This window comes from Diceros bicornis, chromosome 18 (assembly GCF_020826845.1).
Source record: "Diceros bicornis minor isolate mBicDic1 chromosome 18, mDicBic1.mat.cur, whole genome shotgun sequence".
Lineage (NCBI taxonomy): Eukaryota > Metazoa > Chordata > Mammalia > Perissodactyla > Rhinocerotidae > Diceros > Diceros bicornis.
In genome coordinates, this window is record NC_080757.1 from 33,675,469 (window position 1) to 33,701,048 (window position 25,580).

Here is a 25,580-nt window from a genome sequence, read left to right on the forward strand (position 1 = left end):
GAAGGCTATGTGAAGGTGGTGGCAGAGATTGTAGTAATGCATCTACAAGCTGCAGAATGCCAAGGATCACCAGCAACTATCAGAAGACAGAAGAGGCTGGGAAGAATTTTTTCTTAGAACCATTGGAGGAGCATTGCCATACCAACACCTTGATTTCAGACTTCTATATTCTAGAACTGTGCGAGTATAAATTTCTGTTGTTATAAGCCACCTAGTTTGTTGTAATTTGTTATGGTAGCCTTAGTAAACTAATACACCAGCATAAAACATATCTTGGTCCAAAGTACAACGCTTTAAACATTTCCAACCAGAATTTATCTATGGCTAAACAGAAGTTTATAATCTAAATCTCTTGCTTTGTGATGTTCATATTGCAATGATTAAAATGTATTTCCTATAGTTGTCCACACTCAAACCATTTCTTCATCAAACCAAGCCAGCTATGCTTGGCATGATCCACCTTTCTGATTTTATGCCAATTTTCTGAATTCTGACCTTTTAAATCATCCCTGCTGCAACATGTTGCTTCCATCTAGCAAATCCAAGATCCTAGGTGTTATGTGCCCCTAGTTGCTAAAACACTCTAAGTAACTGGGAAAACCATCTACTAGGAGATTTTCAATGGATCTACTTCATTAATTCATCTATCCCTTCCCTCACCAGGGGAATGACCAGCCTTTCCAAGATCTTGAATAAATACATCATGGTTGAATGTTGGCTCCTCCAAAATATCACCAAAATCTCCTGTCAGGACAAAGCTGACTTTATTCTTACTTCAATAAGGGAGGGCACTGAGTTTTAGTAGTGTCTCAGAGCAGGGGTGACAAAGCCGAAATACTTATGAGATTTTCAAGTTTAGTTTATGGTGGGTCTTCAATTTGGGGCCTTAATTGTGAAACAAAGCAAGAATCAAGATATGATAGTTTAGGATCAGTGGACAAAGCAAGGTAAAGATTTTGAGGCAAAGGACACAAAGAGTCTGAGGATATAAACATCATTTGATGCTTTCTATTGAAGAGTTGAAGGGTCTTTCAGAAATGAATAGCAAAATTTTATCTTCCTAAACAAAAGTTTCCTAGAATGGTAAAGTTATGTTGATAAAGACAGTAGAATAGTCAATTCCTTTTAATGGAAACAGTAAGCTGTATGGGTATAGAAGGTTTCAGTTCTCATCTAGACTAATTTCATCTTGCCTCATATCCTTGCATATTTTGATCATGATAATAATTGTGTTCAATTATTAATCACCATACTGACATCCCTTCCCTTCTGCTATGTGTATCTCCCAAATTGATATTCTCTTCTATCCCTCTATCATATTGTCCCAAACACTTCTTTTGTGCCTTTGGCCCTGTGTTAATTTGCTAGTGCTGCCATAACAAAGTATCACAGATTGAGTGGCTTAAACACCAGAAATTTGTTTTGTCACAGTCTGGAGGCTAGAAGTCCAAGATCGAGGTGAGGTCTTTCTTCTGAGATCTCTTTTTTTAGTTTACAAATGGCTGTCTTCTCCCTATATGTTCATATGGTGTTCCTTCTGTGTGTGTTTGTGTTTTAACTCTCTCTTTTGATATAAGGACACCAGTGATATTGGATTAGGGCCCACCCTAATTACCTCATTTTAACTTAATTACCTCTTTAAAGACCCTATCTCCAAATACAGTCATGTTCTCAGGTACTGGGGGTTATAACTTCAACCCCCTCTACAATAGGACTTTAGGGGAACACATTTCAGCCCTTAACAGGCATCAGTGTTCCATAAACCATAAACTCCTCAACAATTCTGAACATTCTCTTTACCTTCTTGCTCAAAATATGAGCAGAGTGATCTTAAGAAGTTTACTTACGCTGTATTACCCTCAAGTATAGGTTGATTCATTCTTCCACATTCCATGTACTTGCTCAACATTACTGCTCCTAACTCAATATTCTTCTTACTTAACTCCAAGGAAGCACTTTTTGCTTGATTTCACCACTGTTAACTCTCATTTTGATTAACTCTCCCAGCTACTCTCCTCCCTCATTTGTTGATGGCATCAGCACTTGGCTCACTTAGCTTTCTTCACCAATACTCCTGTCATGTGATTGTTCAGTAGAGAAGTCTCAAAGGCAGTCCATCCAAAACCTTGATCTCTTAATTGCTTGACCTGGGTGGCTCCAAAGACCTTTTACTTCATCCCACTTCATAGACCCACTTGCACTTGACCTTGTCTTTATAAATTAAATTACATCAGAATTCTCAAAATTCTCCTTCTTTGATGATCTCTTTACTCTAGTTTTCTCACTTCAGTAATTCGCAGGATGACGGTAGGAAGCCTCCAATCAACTGGCTCAATTACTTTTTCATTATCCATCAACTCCCTTGCATTCTTATTTTCATCTCTAACCAGCCCAGTTTCTGTGGTTCATTAGTGTAACTTCTCTTTTGCAAGCTACTTAACAACCTTGTCTCTTTTGCGTACTGCTGAACAAAATTCTAAACCCGCTTAAAATCAACTATCCACTTATTTTGTGTACTAACAGTTAAGGTTTGCAATTCTATTTGAGAATTCTGGATATTTTGGTAAGACTGTGATTCATTTACATTTCACTATTTGTATATGGAATCACTTGCATAAACCTAAGTTAACTAACCTAATATACCTGGTCTATTTGAGCGAGATTTTTTTAGAACAGTTTTTATATATTGGTCTTCTAGGCAATTGCCTGGTTGACCCACCCATTGATCTGCATTTGTTTTGGGATCCAATAATAATATTTAAGTAGGGTTCAGTGAGGCAAATAGGAAAATAATCTTATTGAGAACCCATAAGCAAAACTTCCTAGTGGAAATTTTGTCTGCACAAGTAAGGATTCAATCTTTTACCAAAATATCCATCACCACTCAGTTAAAAGATTCATGTCCATCCAAAACAACTCCTGATATTAATTAGTTTTGTTAGTTATATTGAGAAAATATTAAATTTATGTATACCCTGGGCTATGGTTGATGAATGGTATTGGAAGTATTCTGGCTTTAGTCTAAGTTAGACCTTCAATGACTATGGTCTCTAACAATTGGTTGCTATTTTCGAATCAAATTTGTAAAGTACAGATAAATATCTTTCAAGAAGCCCCTCCCCCAGTGAAGATTTGTTTTGAAAAGCATTATTTTGAGATATATACCAAAGATAAGAACATTTACCAAATACTTTAAAGACAATCATCACAAATTTAGTCACTAATACAGCACATACAAAAGTATATAAAGCTTCTTACTACCCGGCAAGACTGGGGATTTGGGTGTTCCAGTTAATCATATAGCGTAGTTAATGGAGTTGACACATATATCTTATAGAGATTACCAATTTTTACAGAATGGCTTTGCCATGAAATAAAATTCTTTCTGAAGCTATCCTAAATATGAGTTAGTCTTTATTTGGTGGTTTATTTACCTGTCCACTGAAAGTTTATGAAAGGAGGATGAATCTAAATTTGACGTCCATGTGATTTTGACCCACTGGTGTAGCCTTTTAAGATATTGCTGCTAGAAACCACTATATAGAAAAGAAATTTATTTATATCCAGTTGGAAACTGTACATACATGACAGTGAGGTTTTAAAAGACAGGGATTCTGTCTTATCCATCTTACGATCCCCAACACCTAAACCAGTGGTTCTCAAACTAAATGCGGCAAAAAATCACGAGAGTAACTTCATTTCAGTGAAGATCCAGGGCTCCACTGCAAACCTATTAAAACAGAATTCCTAGGTGTAGTGTCCCAGATGACGGTATTCTGTTGTAGATAGTCCTTAAATTCCACCTTGAGGAAAATGTAACTGCACCAGTGCTTCTGAAGATTTAATGTATATATTAATAATGTCGGGATTATATTAAAATACTTGTTCTAATTTAGTATGGCTAAGGTTGGGCCTGACATTCGGTATTTTTCTAACAAGATCCTAGGGACAGTCAAGGTTTTGGTATGTGGACAACGTTATGAGTAGCAAGGACTTAGAAACAATGCCTGGTTCATAATAATGCTCAGTAAGTTGGTGTTAATTGAAAGAACATCTGTATTACTGCACCGATACTAGCCTTAAAGTGTTTATCACCTTCTATATCGCAATATAAATCTCTCGTGCATGCTAAATTCTCTTAACAACTTTTTCTTGCATGAAACAAAGGATGTTATCCTCTATTTGTATCTTCCCCAAAACATCTAACATAATATCTGAGAAATAGAAGAATTTCTCCTGAATGAATGTATAAACCAAAGAAGAAATAAACTAACCAACCAACCAACTAGCCAAAAAGGACAGACTGAACTAGCCTGGGTCCTTTGGGACCATATTCCTAAATAACTAACAAATATATACTGTGCTTGTCAGATAAGACAGGGACTTTTCAAATATCTCTAAGAACAACAACCAGTATCATGCAGGAACACCGGCTAAATCAAATATCCAGTAGCTTTTATATTTTTAACTACCCCCTCAACTACTATCTTGTATCATACAACTTCATGATAACTCACAGATCTTGTTGCATTTTTGAGCTGAAGGGATCAACTAAAGACTAACACATGCATTTTAAAAAATGGGAAAATTAGAGTCTCACAGAGGTTGCATTTCTTACCACAAAAACTAGTGGGTAAGACAAATATTAACAATCCTGATGTACTCAATTGATGTCAGATGTCTAAAAGTAGGACAGAAAATTCTGTTAACTCAGAACTGCTGTGGCAAGTTCCCAGATAAGCCTGCTTTACAGTGAGTACCAGTCAAAATTGATAGACCCATTTTACTTTGTCAACATTGAGATGATGGTTTATGGGTGATGGTATTTATCAGGGGAAAATGTGTAGGGAAATATAAATGATTTCAGGGTAAGTGGAACCAAGAAATTCCAAGGATAGTACCGTGGACTTTTTTGGATATTTCTTGATTTTTACTTGTGAAGTCTTTCTAGTTACTTCATAATTTTGGCAGATTTTCTATTTCTGATTGGGATTACACCATGATGCTCATTAGAGCACCATAGAATCTTCTTAAACTGAGATGGATATGGGAGACTAGAAGGAATTTGAATTTTGGAGCCAGACAGGACTAGTATCTAAACTTTAACTCTTCAATTACTAGTTGTGTGCAACTCCTAAAATATTAATATTAAAATGCATGTAATAATTTCAATATCTACGTACAGCTATAATTTGAGAACTGAGTTTTCAGTTAAGATAGAATTTTAATTAGCCCTCTACCCAGTCTTGCCCTAATTATTTAATGAATTTTCTTCACTGAAAAAAGTCTATGCTTTTGGTAACCCGTGACAAAATGATGGGCTTATTCTTTCCATCAATCTGTGGTCTTGTTCCTTTTCCTTATTGTCACCTCTAGGGCATTTCTTCCTTGTATATTCAAACTCTCTACTTGCTGCTTTTTAAATAACCTTTTAAAATGATTGTTCTTCTCATGCAAAGAAATCAGTCTCGTCTTCCTCTCCACCTCCATCACTTTTCAGTAAGAGAAGTGCCACCTTGTCCAAATGTCTCGTACACATGTTCTCTAGCTACAACAAAACCGTTAGACTCTCATTGATTTTCTCATCCAGAATTTACAACGGAAAAATTGGTGATCTCCCTACTTCTCATCATTCCTTTACTCATCAACCCACTCCCATCTAGCTAACCTGCACTGGAACATGCCCTTCCTAAGGTTACTAATGACCCCCTAGTCCAAGACCAATGGACAGTTTTCAGCTCTGATCTTAGTTCATTTCTTGGTTGCATCAGCCATTATCTTGAAAATCTATTCTTCCTTGGCTTTCATGACTCCACACTTTCCTAATTCTTATTAAATCTCTTCAGCATTCCTTCTGGCTGCTTCCATTGGCTACTTTTCCCCTATCCATCCCTGAAATGCTGATAGTGCATAGATTTCCATCATTTGTCCTCTGCCCTTCTCGTTCCACATACTGTTCCTGAACAATGACATGCATTGGCATGCTTTTTAACCCCTGCCCTCGCTGTCAAGACACTGATGACTCTGAAATTTCTACCTTCAAATTGTACATACATCTTTTCCAAAGTACTGACATTTTATATGAACTTGCAAAGTATTGAAGTGTTGTATTCACTTGCTTGCTGACCGTCGACATTCAAATGTACCACAGGCGCCTCAAACTCATTATGCTCATTTAGAACGCATTATTTTCTCTCTTCAAGCTATTCAATCTCTCACCTCCTCTAATTGAATTAATAACATCACCATTTGTAAATTTCCCCAAACTAGGACCCTGGGCACAATCCTAGATGTCTCTTTTGTCCTTCATTCTCATTTCCAATCAGTCAAGTCTTATAGATTTATTCTCCTAAGTTACTATCTATTTCAGTGCTTCTCAACCTTTATTAGGTCTCATAATTACCTGGGGAGCTTAAAAAAAATTCCAATATCTGGTACCCAACTCAGACCAGTCAGTGCAGAACCTCTGTTGATGGGTCCTGGGTAGTGGTGTATTTTAACCGTCTCTCTCTATGTGTGTCTGAAGCAATGTTCCTCTCCCATTTCCCTATCGTATTTCTTCATTATCTCTCAATGACTACAGTAGGGTATTCACTATATCTTGGCTCCTCTCTCATCTGCCTCAACACCTTCCTCCTTACAGCTACCAGTGAGATCTATCTAAAAGATTTTTTAAAAATATCTATTGTCTGAGCCAGCCCTGGTGGTCTAGTAATTAAGATTTGGTGCTCTCACCACCGCAGCCCGGGTTTCATTTCCCAGTCATGGAACCACACCACCCATCTGTCAGTTGTCACACTGTGGCGGCGGCTCACATAGAGAACTAAACTAACAACTAGGATACACAACCATGTAAGCTTTAAAAAACAAAAAAACAAAATATCTATTTTCTATTCTATTCTAAAAGGTATTATGATTTTTTTTTACATATTTACTAAAGTCTTCAAAGATCTAATCCCTGCCTTTGTCTCCTGACTCATAGTTGTTTGAGATTTTCCACAGTCATTAGGGTTTATCTTATTCATAGACTTCTACTTATCTTGTTTCTTCTCTATATTTCTCTTCCCGGTGATCTAATACCTCCCTGTTGGGAAAAGCACTCATGTGCATGCAGTCAGTCTTTCCACAACCCCTATTTGGCCACATAAGAATAGACCTTGAGCCAAGAACACTTCCCAACCAAGAGAAAAAGAGCCCACATAGCCCGTGCCGGGTTTATCACCTTGTGTGAGAATATTTTTCCTTGTTACGTGCTCATTGAGTGTTCCTTTGTTCTGTTTAAGTGTGTATGTCAATGGCCCTCAGACACATCCCCAGCTTTCAGTATTTCAGTATTTCAGTATTTTGAGTATCCACTCGATCGGGGAAGGTTGGAATCCTTCTACTGCAGCAGGAGAAGGGTGTGTGTAGACAAATTGCCCTGAGTTGGCTGCCTGGAGATCCATGTTAGCCACGGGGGGCCAATGCCCACTATTGAAGCTGATCTTGCTCTATTTCTTCTCTATGTAAGTAAATTGTTGTTTTATCCAGTGCTTGACTACATTGTGTTTTCCTTGGTGATTCTAATACCAAGATGCAATGGGCAGAAGTATTTGGACTTCTATTCCTGGTGATCAGCATAGTAATGATCTTTGCTATCCTCCATGTAGTGGGAGTCTTTCCCTAATTTGTAACTGGTGCAGTGTTTTTCTCTCCTGGGATTGATAACCAGTGCACAGTGTTCTGCTCAACACTCCCTCTCAGCATCATTTGGCTTGCTAAATCTTACCAATGAGTTAAGTTCCAGTTAGCCCATTTCTTCTGAGAAGCCTTCCTTAGGTCACCTTTCTTCTACACTAGGTTAGGTCCCCTACACAGTGCTCACTTCTGTAGTGGAACTTGCCTCATTATATTGTAATCATTTGCTTATGCGTCTGTTTCTCCTTCCAGAACTATTTGAGATCAGGGGTTAGGGACTCATTCTTTGTGAATCTCCAGCACCTACTACAGTGCTGTAGTCTCTAGTATTTATTAAATGCCTGAATGAATTCATCAATCAATTAATTTATCAGCTTGCTGTCAGTGTGAATAGGTAAAGTACGTCCTTGGGGTCTCTTATTCTCCTCTCTCCTAAAGGCCTTTTTCAAGCCCTTCACATACCCCAAGTTCATTGTTTTCAACCTTATCCTGTGCAATGTCTTCTTCTTATAACACACCTAAGTAAAGCCATCATTATTATCTTGAATTTAATGCATAAATAATATAATTTATGTACATATTTAATTTAAAATACTGTTTTAATGCCTTAATTAAAAATAAAAGATAAGTAAAAGGAAAGTAATTTATTGTATTTCAATGGGTAAAATCTTGAGGACCACTACATTGCAAGTCACAATGAAGCAGAGGTACAAACATATCTGTGTAGATCCACTAATAATGTGGCATCTACAAATGCAGACTGATAGTGGTGCGCTGTACTTGTGAAACAAGACAACAAACACCATTATCACCTCCAATGACCTGTATTTCTGAAACTGGGGACAAGTCTGTTAAAGGACTGAAATTAACAATTGGACTCATACTACCATTGCTTTACTGCAAAGGTCATTGCATTGTAAAACCATGGGAAATTTGTGTTTATATAAAATGGGGTTAGATTATAGATCAAGTAAACTTATTTTGAATGTCTAGCAGGTCATTTGAAAGTCAGGAAAGGAATGGGACAATTCTTTGTTCTATTTGACAGTCTGCATATCATGACATTTAGCATTCCTATCCCATCCATTAAATGATACTAGTGATCCACAGTCCTTGGGAAATGAAATTTTCAAAATGTTCCCAAATTTTCAGATTTCCCCTTAGAAGTGATAAATTCTCAGTCTACATTCCTCCACGCCCCTCCCCCACCCACCCTGATCTCCTGCCCTTACTTCACCTCAGTTCCTTATCTCGTTTGGCGTTTTCTCCCCATGGTCATTCTGTCAACATTTGATAAACTAATCTTTGCTGTGTTGATAATGGCCCAGGCTTGAAATTTCAAGCTCTGCAGAACGCATGTAAGGGAGGCAGCTTGACGCTGGTAGTAAGGGCAGAGGAAAATATGTGGAAGTTCTTCTGCCCCACACTTCATGGCAAATAGCTATGATTAAGTTCTGAATATTACTAAGTCTACTTAAAGCTTCGAGTTGTACAGATTCAGGAATGAGTTTGGGAGTTTTAATCCCCCTCCTTTCAATAATAACCTAATACTGCAATATCAGCAATTGGGTTTTTGATGGCAAATGATTGTAAAGATAAACATATTCAGAACAAATGTTTTTTAAGAAATGGTAATCTAATAGTGATCACGTAAAATCAAGGAAAGGCGCACTAAATGCTTGTTGTATTTTTTAGGTGGAGTTGACTCCAGAGCTTGACTCACGCTAAGAGTACTTCCGAGTCTGCATAAGTATAAATAGAGAATTTTGCAGATCTGTGGAGTTTGTTTTAACCTTTACAGCTGTAGCTTTGTAGTCGAGTTCTCTGGAGGGTTCAATTGTAATTAATACGACTCTCTTGCCGTGACCCATTTTCAGCTGAAAGCTCCTCTTTCCCACGCTTACCTGAGAAATAGAAGCCTAATAGCTTTCCAAATCTCTGCTAAAACCCTACATATTTCTCAGCAGTGAGATTTAAGAAGGGCCTCACTCCAAATACCCCAAGTTCTAATTTCTCTCATGTAATAACCTAATCATCCCTCTTGTAATAAAGCCCATTTTAAGCTGTGTCAAGGTATTCTACACGTTCTCTCAGTGATCTTTTTAGTTGTTTCTCTTTTTTTTCTGTGATTATGGTAAATCAACCTTAGATCCCAGCAGAGCTCTTTGATACTTCACAAAGCATTTACCCAATTCTGATTCTTCACCTAAATAAGCATTCTTAAAAACTGCATTTCTGTAGAGGAAGAGTTCAAAGGGCAGAAGGTATAATAACCTGAACAGTGAATGACAAAAAAAGTACAGTGCTCAAATACCTTTATAGCTTTTCTTGTGGTAAGTAAGATTGAAAAAAAATTAATCAAGTTCCCTACCACCTAAAGATAGCCAACAAGGTGCGGATTGATTTGAAGATTTAAATGCAAACTCTTATTTTTGGTGGTGCTTCAAGAACAGCTGTTCAAACTATAACACCATCTTTGATAGTTTGATCAATACTAGTTTAAGCAAAGATGAAACTAGCTGCACACAATGTCGATTTGGTACACAAAGGGGTCAATTCAGAGGATTCTAAACAATTTTTCCTACACCCAAAGTGTTCCACTCTGCCACTTCAAGAGAGATCAATGTGGAGACACATGCCATCTGTTTTGCTGAAGCCTCAGCCAGAAGAAAATATACCTACTATGAGATTTAAACCAAGATGAAATACAACAGTCACAAACACTGGCAAGTATTTGTCACTTGGAAAAAATATTGATCCCATGCCTCCCGTAAACAGGTGCCTGACCAAGGCAATCTGGATGTACAAATGGACAGACAGACACAGAAAGTGGCTTTGAGGAGGACATGAGAGAGTACAAGAGATACAGGAAAATGCTGGCCCGTGGGAACATTTGAGAAATACACATTGAAACAGCCCAGATTGATAATGAAAGTGCTAAGGGCACAATAAACAAGAATTAAATTGAATAACATGCAGTTAATCAGGGAGAGATTCCTGGACAATGCCCACATATGGAACAGGTTTAGTAGGACATGTCATAGATCAATGGGCAGGAATAAATAGATTATGTACATTCAATAAATTTACTTAGCATAGTTTGGTTAAAAAATTACTGGATTTCTACTATGTATGTATTTCTACTGGACTCTCTGTAGACACTTGGGAATATAGAGATGAGTAAAAACTGGTCACTCTCTGGGAGCTTATGGTCTAGTGTGGGAGGTAATCACAGTATAAGACATAGAGGCGAGATTTCTCAGATCTCTGTTATGCTATTCATAAATTAGTAAATATTGGGGACTCCAGGCTGTGAGCCACAGATCAACAGACCATCCAGCCTCTAAGGGGCTTACACAATTTCCAACACTACTGCTTAAAGCTATTGTTCAGTCCCATCAATGCTTCTACCTTCTAACCCTTCCTTGACTGATATAGTCCCAATAAAACTTAATCTATAGATTTAATTAATTGGGATACTTGAGGAAATAGAACACATAATTTTCTGCATTCTTTTATTTTTTCCCTAGGACATACATTTGATAGTCATCTACATGGAAAAAATGGTGTATTATTTTAAAAAATATAATCAGGCTTAATATGGCTTCAAAGGTGTAGTTTAAAAATTTTTTTAAAGTGTTCTGTGAAAAAAGAAAAAAGGAGAAGCCATACCTGTCCAAGAAATCCTTTGGAAAATCAATTTTTTTTATTGTAAAAGCAACAAAATTCATTCTCATAAGTTTGTTTGAAAATATGGACATACATCTAGAGAAAATCTTCTTTATTCATGAGGCAATATAATTATCTTTTTACCTAAATCAACTCTACTATTGCCTTTGATGTTTCTTATTTTTCATATTAGTTCCTGAGCCAATATATACAAAATCTCAGCTCCAACACCTGGGTGAAGGTAGGGGTCTCAGACTTAGTACTGACTGATGGTTCTCAGAGTAATCTGTCTGCCCAGGTCCTGTTATCCATTTTTTCTGAGGCAGTCCTGAGAGCTCTCATAGCTTCCAGGCATCATTTTCCCCTAATTCCTTAATTATTTTTCTATTACTGCATAATTACCACAAATTTAATGACTTAAAACAACACAAATTTATTTTCTCAGTTACATGAGTTCAGAGGCCCAGGTTAGCGGGGTCCACCGCTCAGGATTATACCAGGCTGAATCCACAGTGGGGGCGGAGACTGCAGTCTCACCTGAGGCTCTCAGTCCTCTTGGAACCTCATTCAGGTTTTTAGCGTAATTAAGTTCCTGTGGTTGTAGGACTGAGGTTCCTGTTTTCTTGTTGGCTGGGGGTAACTCTTAAGTTATAGAGGCCACTTTCACGTCCTAGTTGACCCTCTCACAACGTGCCATCCTACTTCTTAAAGGCCAACAGAAAAATCCCTATCCAGTCTGCTACTAACATGGAGTCTCATATAGCACTATAATCATGGGAATGACTCTCGCATCACCCTTGTCATATCAAAGGAGCTACTATCCCATCATATTCAAGGGGAACAGATTGCAGATTAGGGAGTGTGAATCTTGGAGCCATCCTAGAATTCTACCTACCATCTCCCAGCAACATTAGCCTCTCCCATCTGACAGTGGTTTAGACTTGATGCTCCTGTCCTCGTCCCCTTTTCAACATCCACAATTAGGTCTATAAGTAAATTCACAGTAGAATTTAGGAACAGTGGGGCTTTGTGTTTTGTTTTATCAATAAATATTTATTTTTTAGTTTGTTGAACTCTGTGAAAATCAATATTACGTAAGTTATCCTCAGGCTTGTGAGACATATATTATTACTTTCACTTTGACAGTGAAGAAAGTGAATCCGGGAGTGTTTAAATGATAAGCTTTGCATCATGGAGTTCTTAAATGGTCCAGTGAAGTTTTGAATCCAGACCCTCCAACTTTTTAAACCTACATTGCTTCCATCCCATCACTATTTTTACAGTTTTCCCAAGGATGTTTTTGAGGACGAGGGCAAGTAATGAAACAAAAGAGCTTTGGGTTGTAGTGTCTTAGTTCATTCTGGCTGCTATAGCAAATTACCATAGACTGGGTGGCTTATAAACAACAGAACTTTATTTCTCACAATTTTGGAGGCTGAAAGTCTGAGATCAGGGTGGGTGCCGGCAGGATTGGGTTCTGGCAAGGACATGCTTCTGGGCTGCAGACTGCTGACTTCTCTCTGTATCGTCACATGGTAGAAGGAGTGAGAGAGCTCTCTGGGTCTCTTATAAAGGCATTTAATATCATTCATAAGAGCTCTGCCCTCATGACCTAATCACATCCCAAAGGCCCCACCTCCAAACACCACATTGAGGATTAGGTTTCAACTTCGAATTTTGAGGAGAATCATTCAGTCCATAGCAGGTAAAAAGTATATATAGTCATGTGCTGCATAATGACGTTTTGGTCAACAATGGACCACATATACGGTGGTGGTGCCATAAGATTAGTACCATATAGCCTAGGTGTGTAGTAGGCTATACCATCTAGGTTTGTGTAAGTATACTCTGTGATGTTCACACAAAAATGAAATCACCTTACAATGCATTTTTCAGGATGTATCCCAGTTGTTAAGCAACACATGACTGTACTACCAAAGGGACAGTCTTTAAAATAAATGAAACCTGTTTATTTTAGGTTTCTGGTGGAACTCATTTGAACCAAACTAGTTAAGTTACTTCTATGCCTATCTTAGCCAGTCTTAGTGGTCTAGTGGTTAGGATTCAACGTTCTCACTACTGTGATCTAGGTTCCATTGCTCATTCAGGAAACTACACCACCCATCAATCACTGTCATACTGTGGTGGCCGCATGTTGCTGAAAGCTCTGCCACTAGTATTTCAAATACCAGCAGGGTCACCCATGGTGGACAGGTTTTAGCAGAGCTTCCAGACTAGACAGACTAGGAAGAAGGAGCTGGCCATCCACTTCCGAACAAATTGGCCATGAAAATCCTATGAATAGCAGCAGAGCATTGTCTGATATAGTGCCAGAAGATGAGAGCTGGGCACAAAAAGACCAGACAGGGTTCCACTCTTCTGTACGCAGGGTCACTAGGAGTTGGAATTGACTTTACAGCACTAACCACAATGTCTATCTTAAGGAGAATTATCAGGAATGAGTACTGATTTTTATCAAATAAATTGGGGGCATTAATTTTGATGATCATGTATTTTTTTGTATTTAACTTTAATAGTATTGAAACTTTTTTTTCCATTACTAGGTTAAATTTTTCCTGGTCCTGATGTCAATATTACCACTAATACTTACTTTTTTGAGATCTTGCCTGTTATATAATTGTCCATCTTCTTTTTAAAAACTTCCTGCATCGTATAGTTTAGCAGTGTCTCTTGTGATGTTTTTATCTGAATGTGACAGTTCCTGACTTTTAATAAGGAGGTTAAACTCTTTCATATTCACTGTTTGTCCTGCAAAGTGTGATATAGCACAGGCATTGTGTGTGAATACAGGCAGTGTGAATACAGGCAGAAGGGCAGCAGATGTTAGTTTCACAAGTTTCTGAGAAGCTTGCAGAGAGGTGTGTTTGGGTCAGAATGCAACTAAAGGCATTTTGGGACAGTGCTCTAGATAATGGCTTTCAAATTTTGGTGCAGGGACCACTGTAAGTCCCTGAGACCCTTCCTGTAGGTCCAGGAAACCAAAACTATTTTCAAAATAATGGTAAAAAGTATGACTTTTACATTTCTTTCTCTTATGGATGTATAATGGAGTTTTCTAGAGGTTAGAAGTCATACATAAAATTATCCAAAAAGACAATTAAAGTATTCCTATCTTTATAACTTTATGTTTGTGTGAGGCAGAATTTTTTCATACTCTTCAATGAAACAACATATCTAACAGATTGTGGAAATTAATGAAGAGAATCTCATTAAATTGGAGTTGGGATGCCAAAAGGGGGAGCTCTCACGTCCTACATTGATATCTCTGAAAAAGAAAGACTTCTTGATCAGCAAACTCAGCCAATGAGAGACTGTTGCAACTTAACCAATGAAAAGCCACTACACCTCCAGCTCTTTATTTACAATAGTCCTCCCCAACATCCTCTTCCCCTCTGAAAGAGTTTCTCCCCTCTTGTGACAGACTTGCATGCAGTTTGCCATGGTTGCAGACCCCAAATTGCAATTCTTTGCTGAGTCTGAATAAGCCCATTTTTGCTGGACAAATAACTTGCTGTCGACTTGTTTAAGGTCAACATTTTGGTGGGCTGTAAGGGGATCCAGAGAAGACTCTCAATGACTTGAAGGCTGTTGACCAAACAGGTGTGGTGCTCACAACAGAGCCCATTGAGCTCTCCGCTTTTCTCACTGACCCTGGAGTTTGAGGGTAGGTCTTTCTCCTGGATCTGAGCTTCCACCCTCTTTGCCTTTGAGGCTCTCCAGGCTTTATTCAAGATCTGTTTTAAGGCTTCATCTTTTTGTGGTGGAGGTCTTGTTTGTCTCTGTGTGCTTGGGTGGTACTTTGGCCTGACTCGTTGAATCAGGATCTTCCTTGGAATCGTGCTAGGCCCCAGTCTGATCCCTTTTGGAACCAGACTGCTTCTACTGAAACTGTGCTAGCATTTGGTCTGATTTTTGGACTGTTTCTTTGGAACTCTGCTGGTCCAGCCTTCAGCCCGACTCCCTTGGGAGCAGACTGTTCTATTGAAACTGCATTGATCAACCTTTGGTTTGATTCCCTTTGGAACTGGACCGTTCTATTGGAACTGCATTGTGTGCAATCTTGGGTCCACCCTAATGAACTCAGATTATTCCTTAGAACTGGCTGATATTAAGCCTGCAGGCTGTTTGAGCTATTCTAGCTGTTTGAATTGCAAGCTGTTTGAGCTGTTTAGGCGGTTGGAGAATTATTCTTTTGATCTAGAGAAAAGCCTCTAAGAAATGGGATCACAGTTATCTAAATATTTTAAGGGCACCCCCTACAGTGATCTCAGCTGGTTTTATGTTTAAAAACCGCTGTTGGGCCGGCTCCATGGCTTAGCGGTTAAGTGCGCGCGCTCCGCTACTAGCGGTCCAGGTTCGGATCCCAGGCGCGCACTGACGCACCGCTTCTCCGGCCATGCTAAGGCCGCATCCCACATACAGCAACTAGAAGGATGTGCAACTATGACATACAACTGTCTACTGGGGCTTTGGGGAAAAAAAGGGAGGAGGATTGGCAATAGATGTTAGCTCAGAGCTGGTCTTCCTCAGCAAAAAGAGGAGGATTAGCATGGATGTTAGCTCAGGGCTGATCTTCCTCAAAAACAAAAACCAAAAAAAACAAACCGCTGTCATTCCTCATGTGCATTTCTAACTAAATAGATTGATTTGACCAAAAGTAATTAGAATATCAGTGGCTATTAAGGGGGAACTTTGGAACTCCCCAAACTTACCTTTCTTAAAACCAAATTGGACAATCATTGCTCTGTAATTTTCAAAACTGAATGGAATGGCATGACCATTTTGGTTGGTATTTTGAGGCTTCCAAAAGTTATCAGGAGTATAAAATTGCCTCTTCTATACCATTTACACATCCTCCATAGCCTCAATTCCCCTATGTTAATTCTTTTGCCAAACTTCCCCTTTTCCCTGAACCTCTTCCCACTCCCCCTTCCTATGAACCCATCAGAATCTGTCCCTTTAGAATTAAGCCTTCTGGGGATCCAAAAGCTAAACCTTATTTATTTATTTATTTATTTTTTGCTGGGAAAGATTCGCCCTGAGCTAACATTTGTTGCCAATCTTCCTCTCTCTCTTTTTTTTTTTCCCTCCTCAAAGCCCATCAGGGCTGGCTCTAAACCCTTAATTTCTCATACTACCTGGACTAAAGCTGAACTGCGAGCCACAGTCAAAGATTTTTCCAAAGTAACTGAGGATCCTCAGATTTACGAAGGAATTAACGCAGTCATTCAAGCTTACCAGCCTAGTCTCTGCCTTGCATCAGCTAATGCATATGCTTGTAGGTGAAGGCCAGGACCAGCATTGCATGAAAACCACTAACGGGGAAAATCCTAAAAGTTTTCTAGAATCACAACCAGGAGACCAGCCTGCTGTGTGATGAGGCTTGGGCAATTGCTGAACCACTTGATCAGGCAATTCCTAGGGCTTTCCCAAAATCTGTTGATTGGAACGAAATTCAGCTTGTGCACAAAAACCCAATGAACCTGTTTATGACTGTTACAATTGATTTCAGATTGTTTTTAAAGAAAATTCTGCTCCTCCTTCAGATGTTGATTCCACCTAGGTAGCTTTTATCTCTGTTTGTTATTGGGCTGAACTGAGACTTTTCCCTTCTAGTGAAGAGAACTAGGATGGAAACTGTGTCCACTCCAGATTTAGTTAATTTGACAAACCAGCTCTCTCACACTCTAGGTGAGTCACCTAAAAGAAAGACTGCTAAAATTCTTCATCTTCAACTTCAGTAAATGAAACCAAAAACCTTCTAGCTCCTGCTAGTGTTACAAAGAGCAAAGACATTGGAAAAGAGATTGTTACAAATTTAAGTGCTTCAAGTGCCTTTAGCCCTCTAACCAGCCTTTCCAATGTCCTCCAAATTCTCAATAACGGGGCTCTGAAAAACTGCAGGGGCTCTTCCCAATCCTTCCTCTTGATTGGCTTGGAGAAACATTTCTCCAGGTTGAAGATGAATCTCTTTCTGTCCCAAATGATAATGGAGCCACACTCTCAGTGCTCAGCCCACTACTATAAAGCAGCCCCTGCCTCAGAGTACTAAAACAGTTCAAACAGTGGGAATCTTTAATAAACCTCAAAAGGGTCCTCTCTCTGAACCTATTCCCTTTTGTTTAAGCCCTTTGAGAGACACACACATTTTTCTCCTTAATTTCTCCATCCCTGTTCATTTAGTAGGCTGAGACTTCTTGGAAAAGTATCATGCCAGAATTTCTTTCTCCCGAAAGGGGGAAATAATTCTAGACTTTGATAGTAGCCATCAAAACAACAACCAGGTGAATTAAATGACACTTTAACATCTTTTATTTGCTCAGTCTCTGACGGTACTAGGCCTGATTCTGGAAACACAGATCATTTGTCCCTGTTGAATCAGTTACCACCTTCTAATGGGCAAAGTCTCCAACTCACATTGGTAAAATTCACAGCGCACCTCCCATCAAGATTCAAATAGATCCTCAAAACCTCTCCCCAGCATTAATCAATACCATATAAGTAAAAAAGCCCTTCAAGGTATAAAGCCCATAAAGGAGGACTAAAGTCTCAAGGCCTCAATATCCCTTGTACTAGTCCTTGTAATACTCCTATTTTACCTGTGAGAAAACCCAAGGCCTGAGGGTGGACGTTTGTCCAGGACCTCCAAGCACGAAACAACATTGTTATCCCTCAACACCTAACCCTCATATGCTACTAACATCCACTCCCACTGCAAGTGAATTCCTTGTGGTAACTGATTTATGTAGTGCATTCTTTAGCATTCCAGTTGATGAAGCCAGTCAATACTGTTTGGCCATCAATTGGGGAGGAAAATAATTCACCTGGATAGTAATGCCCTTCTTATTTCTCACAAATCCTGAAGGCTGATCTGGATGACATAAAGTTCCCTAGGGGTTCCACTTTGTTGTAATATGTGGAGGATTTGCTTCTTTGCTCTCCTTCCAAAGACTCCTCACAGGAAGACAGCATTCACTTGCTAAAGCTTTTAGCCTTAAAAGGACATAAGGTTGCCAAAAAGAAATTGCAGTTTGCTCAAACCTAGGTTTGATATTTAGGGCATCTTATATCAGAACAAAGACTACACCTAGATCCAGATAGGCTTCATGGTGTCCTAAGTATTCCAAAACTCAAAACTAAGCATCACCTGCAAGATTTTCTTGGACTAGTTGATTATTGCCAAAATTGGATTCCAAATTTCTCTCTTATGCCCAAACCTCTGTATGTTTTACTGAGGAACAACAACCCCAACCCAGTTTTTTGGGTAGAACAGGATGACACAGCCTTAAAGTCCTTAAAGGAGAGTTTGATGAACCCATCTGCCCCTGGACATCCTAAATATCAGATTCTCTTTTTCCTTTTTGTATATGAAAAGAAAGGGAATGCTCTTGGGTAAACAATCAAAAACAAGCAGACCACCATAACCGATGGGGTATTATTATAGTCATCAGCTGGACCCTGTGGCATGGGGATAGCTCCCTTGCCTTGGAACCATTATTGTCACTATCCTTTTGGTTAAGGCTACCAAGAAAATTGTTATGAGATCCCTTTTAACCATTTTGTGTCTTATGCTGTAGAAGCAGTGACCAACAGGAAGAAGAAAGGCTTCCTCTTCTTGACTGGCAAGAAGCTCAGCCAATGAGAGACTGTCACAACTCAGCCAATGAAAAGCCAGTACAGCTGAATTCTTTATTTACAATATCCCTCCCAACTTCCTCTTCTCTTCTACAAAAAAGAGTTTCTTCTCCCCTTGTTGCAGGGGAATTGCATGTGGTTTGCCATGGTTGCAGACCCTGAATTGCAATTCTTTGCTCATCTCGAATAAACCCATTTATACCGGGGAAATAACTAGCTGTCTATTTCTTTAAGGTCAATAAGATTAAATGCAGAAGCAGATATAAAAATTGAGCTGTCTTCTATTAAATAAGAAATAAACAACATTTGTTAAAATCTAAAACATATTGCCATTATTCTCAGGTTGTTTTTTGGTTTTGACAATAGTTACTTTTTATTAAATATAAAATATATTTTATTAAAATATTTATGTTAACACGCAATTGGTTTATTACTTTAAATAAATTAATAAAAATGTTTTCTTTTTAATTCTTAGTTTTAAAAAAAATATGTAAAATAAGCAATAGACAAAATCCTCATAAACATCCCTTTAGGGTCCTCAATGTCTTTTAAGACTGTTACTGGGTTCTGAGACCAAAGTGTTTGAGAACTGCTACACTAGCAGAGGAAGCCACCTTCCTGTTGCTGAATTTTTATAGCTCAATTGTAAGAATGGCCTTGACAGCATAAGTAAAAAGTTTGGCTTGGGTTTCAGGAAGTCTGAACCTTGGGGCTAGCTGCCCAGCACCAAGAGAATTTAGTGCTGGCATCCTGGACTACCGCCCCCACCATCCCCTGCCTGGGCTATAGGGATGTTGTTTCTCTCCACCCCTCATCCAACTGGAAAAAGAGAAGACTGAGTTGGGATAAGGAGAGCTATCATTTCCACTTTGTTCTTTGACTGGTAACAAGCAAGAAGCCTCCAAAGTCACTCATTGAACCATCTTGGCTATCAATATACTGATATTGAGAATACATTTTGTCTCATCTGATATCATATTTTCTGTTTTTGTCTAATTCTTTTTTTTTTTTTTTTTAGGTGAGGAGGATCAGCTCTGAGCTAACATCCATGCCAATCCTCTTCTTTTTGCTGAGGAAGACTGGCCCTGAGCTAACATCTGTGCCTATCTTCCTCCATTTATGTGGGACGCCACCACAGCACGGCCTGACAAGTGGTGCATCGGTGTGTGCCTGGGATCCGAACCTGGGCCGCCAGCAGTGGCGCACGCGCACATAACAGCTACGCCATGGGGCTGGCCCCATATTTTCATTTTTTTATAATGCTTTATTGTTATTTCTTTTCTGCCCTGAGTTGGATTAAGACCTCTTTTTTCTTCAATAGTTGTGTCAAAGTGTTTGCTAGCCATACAAGTGTTATGCATCCTATTTCTAATCCATTGTGGTTACATTTACAGCATTTTAAAAATGTGTATAAAGACATGTTTTCTGTCAATGTCACAAATAGTATAATCATTATCAATAATTATCCCCCAAATAACACAATATCTGACACCGAACCTCTTAATCTCAAATTCATGTGCCCAATGCACAGCAAGCCAAACACTGAGACATTGGTGCTTGGAGAGGGAGAAAGATTTATTCAAATTGGCCAAAAGGAGTAGGTGGAAGTCTGGGTTACTCAAATCCACTTCCACCAGAGCAAAAAGCAGAGGGATTTTATAGAGCTATGGGGCTTGGCAGGAGGAGCTTTGGAGAAACAAAGGGGTGATAAGCCTCTGGGCAATCTGCAACAGCGGCTGGGGGCCCGGCCATCTGGTGATCACAACCTCCCCAAAGGCATTCTCTTTCTTGTGCAAAACAAACTCACAAATCCTCGAGACCAAGTCATCCCTCAAGTTAAACAAAAAAACAGCAAATTGACAAGATTCATCTATGTCTGTGTTGGGAACAAGGTCAAAAGGCAATCATATTCTTATTGAATATCTACAGTAACCCTCAGGTACCTGCTTCATATCCTTCGAACATTTTCACTTGCTCACTTCCTCTTCCAAACTCTTATTTTGATAAAGCCTCTTTAGATGTTTCTTCAGATTATTTTACATTTGCCTTTACTTTCCTACAGATCTTTTTTTAACAAGTATACTGATGCTCATAGCTGCCATATTTATAATTATTTATACCTACCTATAGTATGACTTTTTCTGCTCAGCACTTTTATCTACATGTTAATTTTTCCAGATTTTTAGAATCAGTTTTCACTAGAGAATATTTTCAATAAATTCTTTTAGACAGAGTTCATATGTAGTAACATTTTCAAGGGTTTCTATAATCAAAATGTATCTTTACTTTTTCCTGCATACCTGAATAATAGTTCTAAAAGGAAGAGGAGAGTAGAGGTTTATCTGGGATGGAGCAGGGTTTTTCAATATACTCTGCCTTTTTCAATACGTTTTGTCATTTATTATGGATATAGATTACCTTCAAACGCTACCGTCTTATCTGCCTACAATTGTCAATATAGAAGCTAATCTCTTAGGATATCCCAGTTTTTAAAAAGAAACGCAAACAAATAAACAAGAAAAAAAAAAACCAACTGTACTCTTAGGTTTAGCCTATAAGCAACTACTAGAAGTTGCTGCTCTGAGATGTAGGAGCCGGTTCACGGTGCTGCAGTCCTTTGCTTTATTGTATTTCATAGAACATAGAACATCATCAGTGATGAAGTGTATCATTATTTCATGAACAATCACAAAGACACATTGCCGCCAACTAAAGTATGACATTGCATGATTGTTAGACATCTCCAAATTATTAAATAAATGTTAACATGAAAAATCATGAAGGTAAGAATTGATGAAATACGATAATTACCTGATTGACTGCTCACAGTCCTCTCTTCCTACCCCTGGCTTTTGCTCTAGGGTATTTTCGAGGATCCATTCCTGAGAATTTCTGGGGAAAAGCTCTATTGTTCATAAAGGCCTCATCTTCTGTCTCCTTCCTTAACCCTCTTGGATTTCACTGTCAATCTGATTCTATTTGCATTTTAACTTCCCCAAATTCCTAATTGATGTGATTGTGGCAACTCTTCTGTTCCACCAGTGAGGCTGTAGATTTGTTTTTATATGTATTCTGCCATTTCAATGGGCGTATTTTTATTGATCTGTTTTGAACAATAATCAGACTTTTTCAGTATATTGTTTCTGAATATGCTTGTTTCAATTGTGCATACTGTGCTCCTCTTCCCTTCCACACCTTTCTTCATACAGTACATTAGGCAACGAGCCAACAATGATTTTCATCTCAAGGAGATGTGGTTTTATTCCTCTAGGCAAAATTTTATTTTAAAATAAAGGCAGTCAAATTCCTCAGCCAGAAGCTCAGGTTTTCATAATTGACACTAAAACACAGACATCTATTAATTCAAAACTTACAAAATATCAACAGCCAAGCAAGGAAGTAACACAAGACTTTCTGCATAGAACATGTTACAGCAACCGGCAACTTTCCTCTCTATTCAATTCAGAATATAAATTATATCAACCAAAATAAGTTTTAAATATGTTTTTTTTCAAACTTCACGTTCATGTTGGGACTATTGGCTCAGAACCCTTAGGGACCTGATACTCAACTATACTTTCTTGACACCACCCATGACGTCTAAATCTGACCTCAGGAATTCACAAACATCAAACTACTCCAAGGAGGCACCTTTTGTTTTGGAAGTAGCTTCATACACCATTTCAAACGTTTTCATGCTTATCTTTTTAAAATCTGTTCTTATGTGTTTATTTATATTGTCCTTTGTTTACTGAAAAGTTAGTTATCATAGAAAATTCATACAATTTAAAATAAATACTTTAGGAAATTTAGTGGAAGGAAAGGAATATAGATGGCAAAATAAAATCAAGCCAAGGATAAATTTAGTACAAAAAGTACATTCTAAAGTTTTTTTAAAAGGTTAGGAATAGATCACAAATGAGGCTATTGAACAGGTTGAGTATTATTTTTATCTACTGAGATGATTAGTTTGAATGAATGTATAGTTGAGTGGACATGCTTTGGTTAGTATCTCTGTTCTCCCACTTACTACCTAAAACCTTGGACATGTTTCTACACCTGCCCAAGATTTAATTTTCTTATCCTAAAATGCTGGACTATAATGACACTTGACTCATAGGTTTGTTATAAAGTTTAAATAAGGTAATGGATATAAAGCCCTTGATAGTTTCTGATGCATAATTAAAGCACCATAAATATTAGCTATTACTAATGTTACTGTTTTGGGGATAAAAAATGTGGAGATGAGTAGCAGTTAGTTAAAATGCCAGGCAATTTTATTTAACATAAAAATGATAGTCTCACTTAGGACAGATATATTGCTTAATTCTTAGACTTTAGCAAAGTCTTAGACTGCTATTATGAATTTAGCAAAGTTCTTCAATACGATAGAGTATTATAATTCAAAGTACAAACTAATTTAAATTGTACTTCATAATACCCAAGAATGTAACTGCATTGAAACAGAATCCATAGAAAGAACAGAATGGAAACATATTCATAACTGGCATTATATTCTCTGATCTCCTTTGATAATCTGAAAAGAAAAATAACATTGAAGTTAGTCAGCTTCTCTGTAAGAAGACATATCACAATTTTGGATATCTTTACAAAATATTGTTGTTATGTCAAGTCTGCAAAATATATAATGAACTTTTATGTAGTTGACCTCACGTTCATAATGACATAAATGATGTGAATTCAGGTAGTAGAGGGGCATGAAGAGAGGTGCAGAACAAATTCAGGAAAGGATAGAAAGTTTCTATTATTAATTGAATCTATTATTAATTGGAAAGGATGAATAAAAAACATGGGTGCATAAAACAGGCATCCATGAAGCATGTGGCAATAACCCTCCAGGGTTTTTTTTTTAATTATTTTTATTGTGATAAAATACCTATAAAATTTACCATCTTAACCATTTTGTGTGTGTGTGTGTGTGTGTGTGTGTATGTGTGTATGTGAGGAAGATTAGCCCTGAGCTAACATCCATTGCCAATCTTGCTCCTTTTGCTGAGGAAGATTGGCCCTGGGCTAACATCCCTGCCCATCTTCCTCTATTTTATATGGGGTGCCATCACAGCATGGCTTGACAAGCAGTGCATTGGTGTGCCCCCAGGATCCGAACCTGCGAACCCTGGGCCACCGAAGTGGAGCGCGCACACTTAACAGCTACCCCACCGGGCCAGCCCCCAATCTTAACTGTTTTTAAGTGTACAGTTCAGTGGTGTTAAGTTGTAAAGTTAGGTTGTTGATTTGAGATCATTCTTGTTTTTAACGTAAGCATTAATAGCTACAAATTTCCCTCTTAGCAATGCTTCCATTGCATTCATAAGTTTTGTTATGTTGTGTTTTTGTTTTCCTTTGTCTCTCAGTATTTTCTAATAACTTTTGTGACCTCTTCTTTGATCCTTTGGTTCTGTATGTCATTTATTTTCTACAAATTTGTGAATTTTCCAGTTCTATTTCTTTTCTTGATTCCTAACTTCATCCCATTGTGGTCACAGAAGATACTTTGTAAAATATCTGTCCTTTAAAATCTATCGAGACTTAATTTGTGCCCTAACATATGGTCTATCCTCGAAAATGTCCCATGTGCACTTGAGAAGAAAGTATATTCTAGTGTTGTTGGGTGGAGTGTCCTGTATGTCTCTGTTAGAGCTAGTTGGTTTACTGTTGTTCAGTCCTCTACTTCTTTATTTATCTTCTGTCTGGTTTTTCTATCCATTATTGAGAGTGGAGTATTGAAGTCTCCAACTATTATTGTAGACCTATCTCTGTTTCCCTTCAGTTCTGTCAATTTTTGCTTTATACATTTTGGTGACGTTATTAGGTGTTTAAATGTATATAAATGTATATAAATGTTATGTCTTCTTGCTGTATTGAACTTTTTATTAATACATAATGTCTTTCTTTGTCTCATGTAATGTTTTTTGGTTTAGTTAATTTTGTCTGATATTAGTATAGCCATCTCTGCTCCCTTTTGTTTACTATTTGTATAGAATATTTTTTCCATCCTTTCACTTTCAACATCTTTGTATCTTTAAATCTGATGTGAGTCTCTTGTAGACAAAGTACGGTTGAATCATGTTTTTTTATCCATTCTGCTAATCCTACTGATAAAAAGGAACTTACTTCTGTCATTTTGATGTTTGTTTTCCATATGTCTTATAGCTTTATTTTTGGCCCTCATTTCCTGCATTACTGTCTTCTTTTGTGTTTAGTTGATTTTTTTGGGGGATGAAATGTTTATATTCCTTTCTCAGTTCCTTTTGTGTATATTTTTATAGCCGTTTTCATTTTGATTACCATGAGGATTACATTTAATATCCTAAAGTTATAACACTCCAAAATGAATTTATACCAGCTTAACTTCAAAAACATACAAAATCTCTACTCCTGTATAGCTCTCTTCCTACTCCTTCAGTTATGATATCACAAAAATACATCTTTATACACTGTGTGCCCCAAAATATAAACCAATAATTCTCCTAAACACATTAGTCTCATAAATTATGTAGAAAACAAAATGTGGAGTTACAAAGTTATAATAATAATAGTATTTAGATTAATAATTT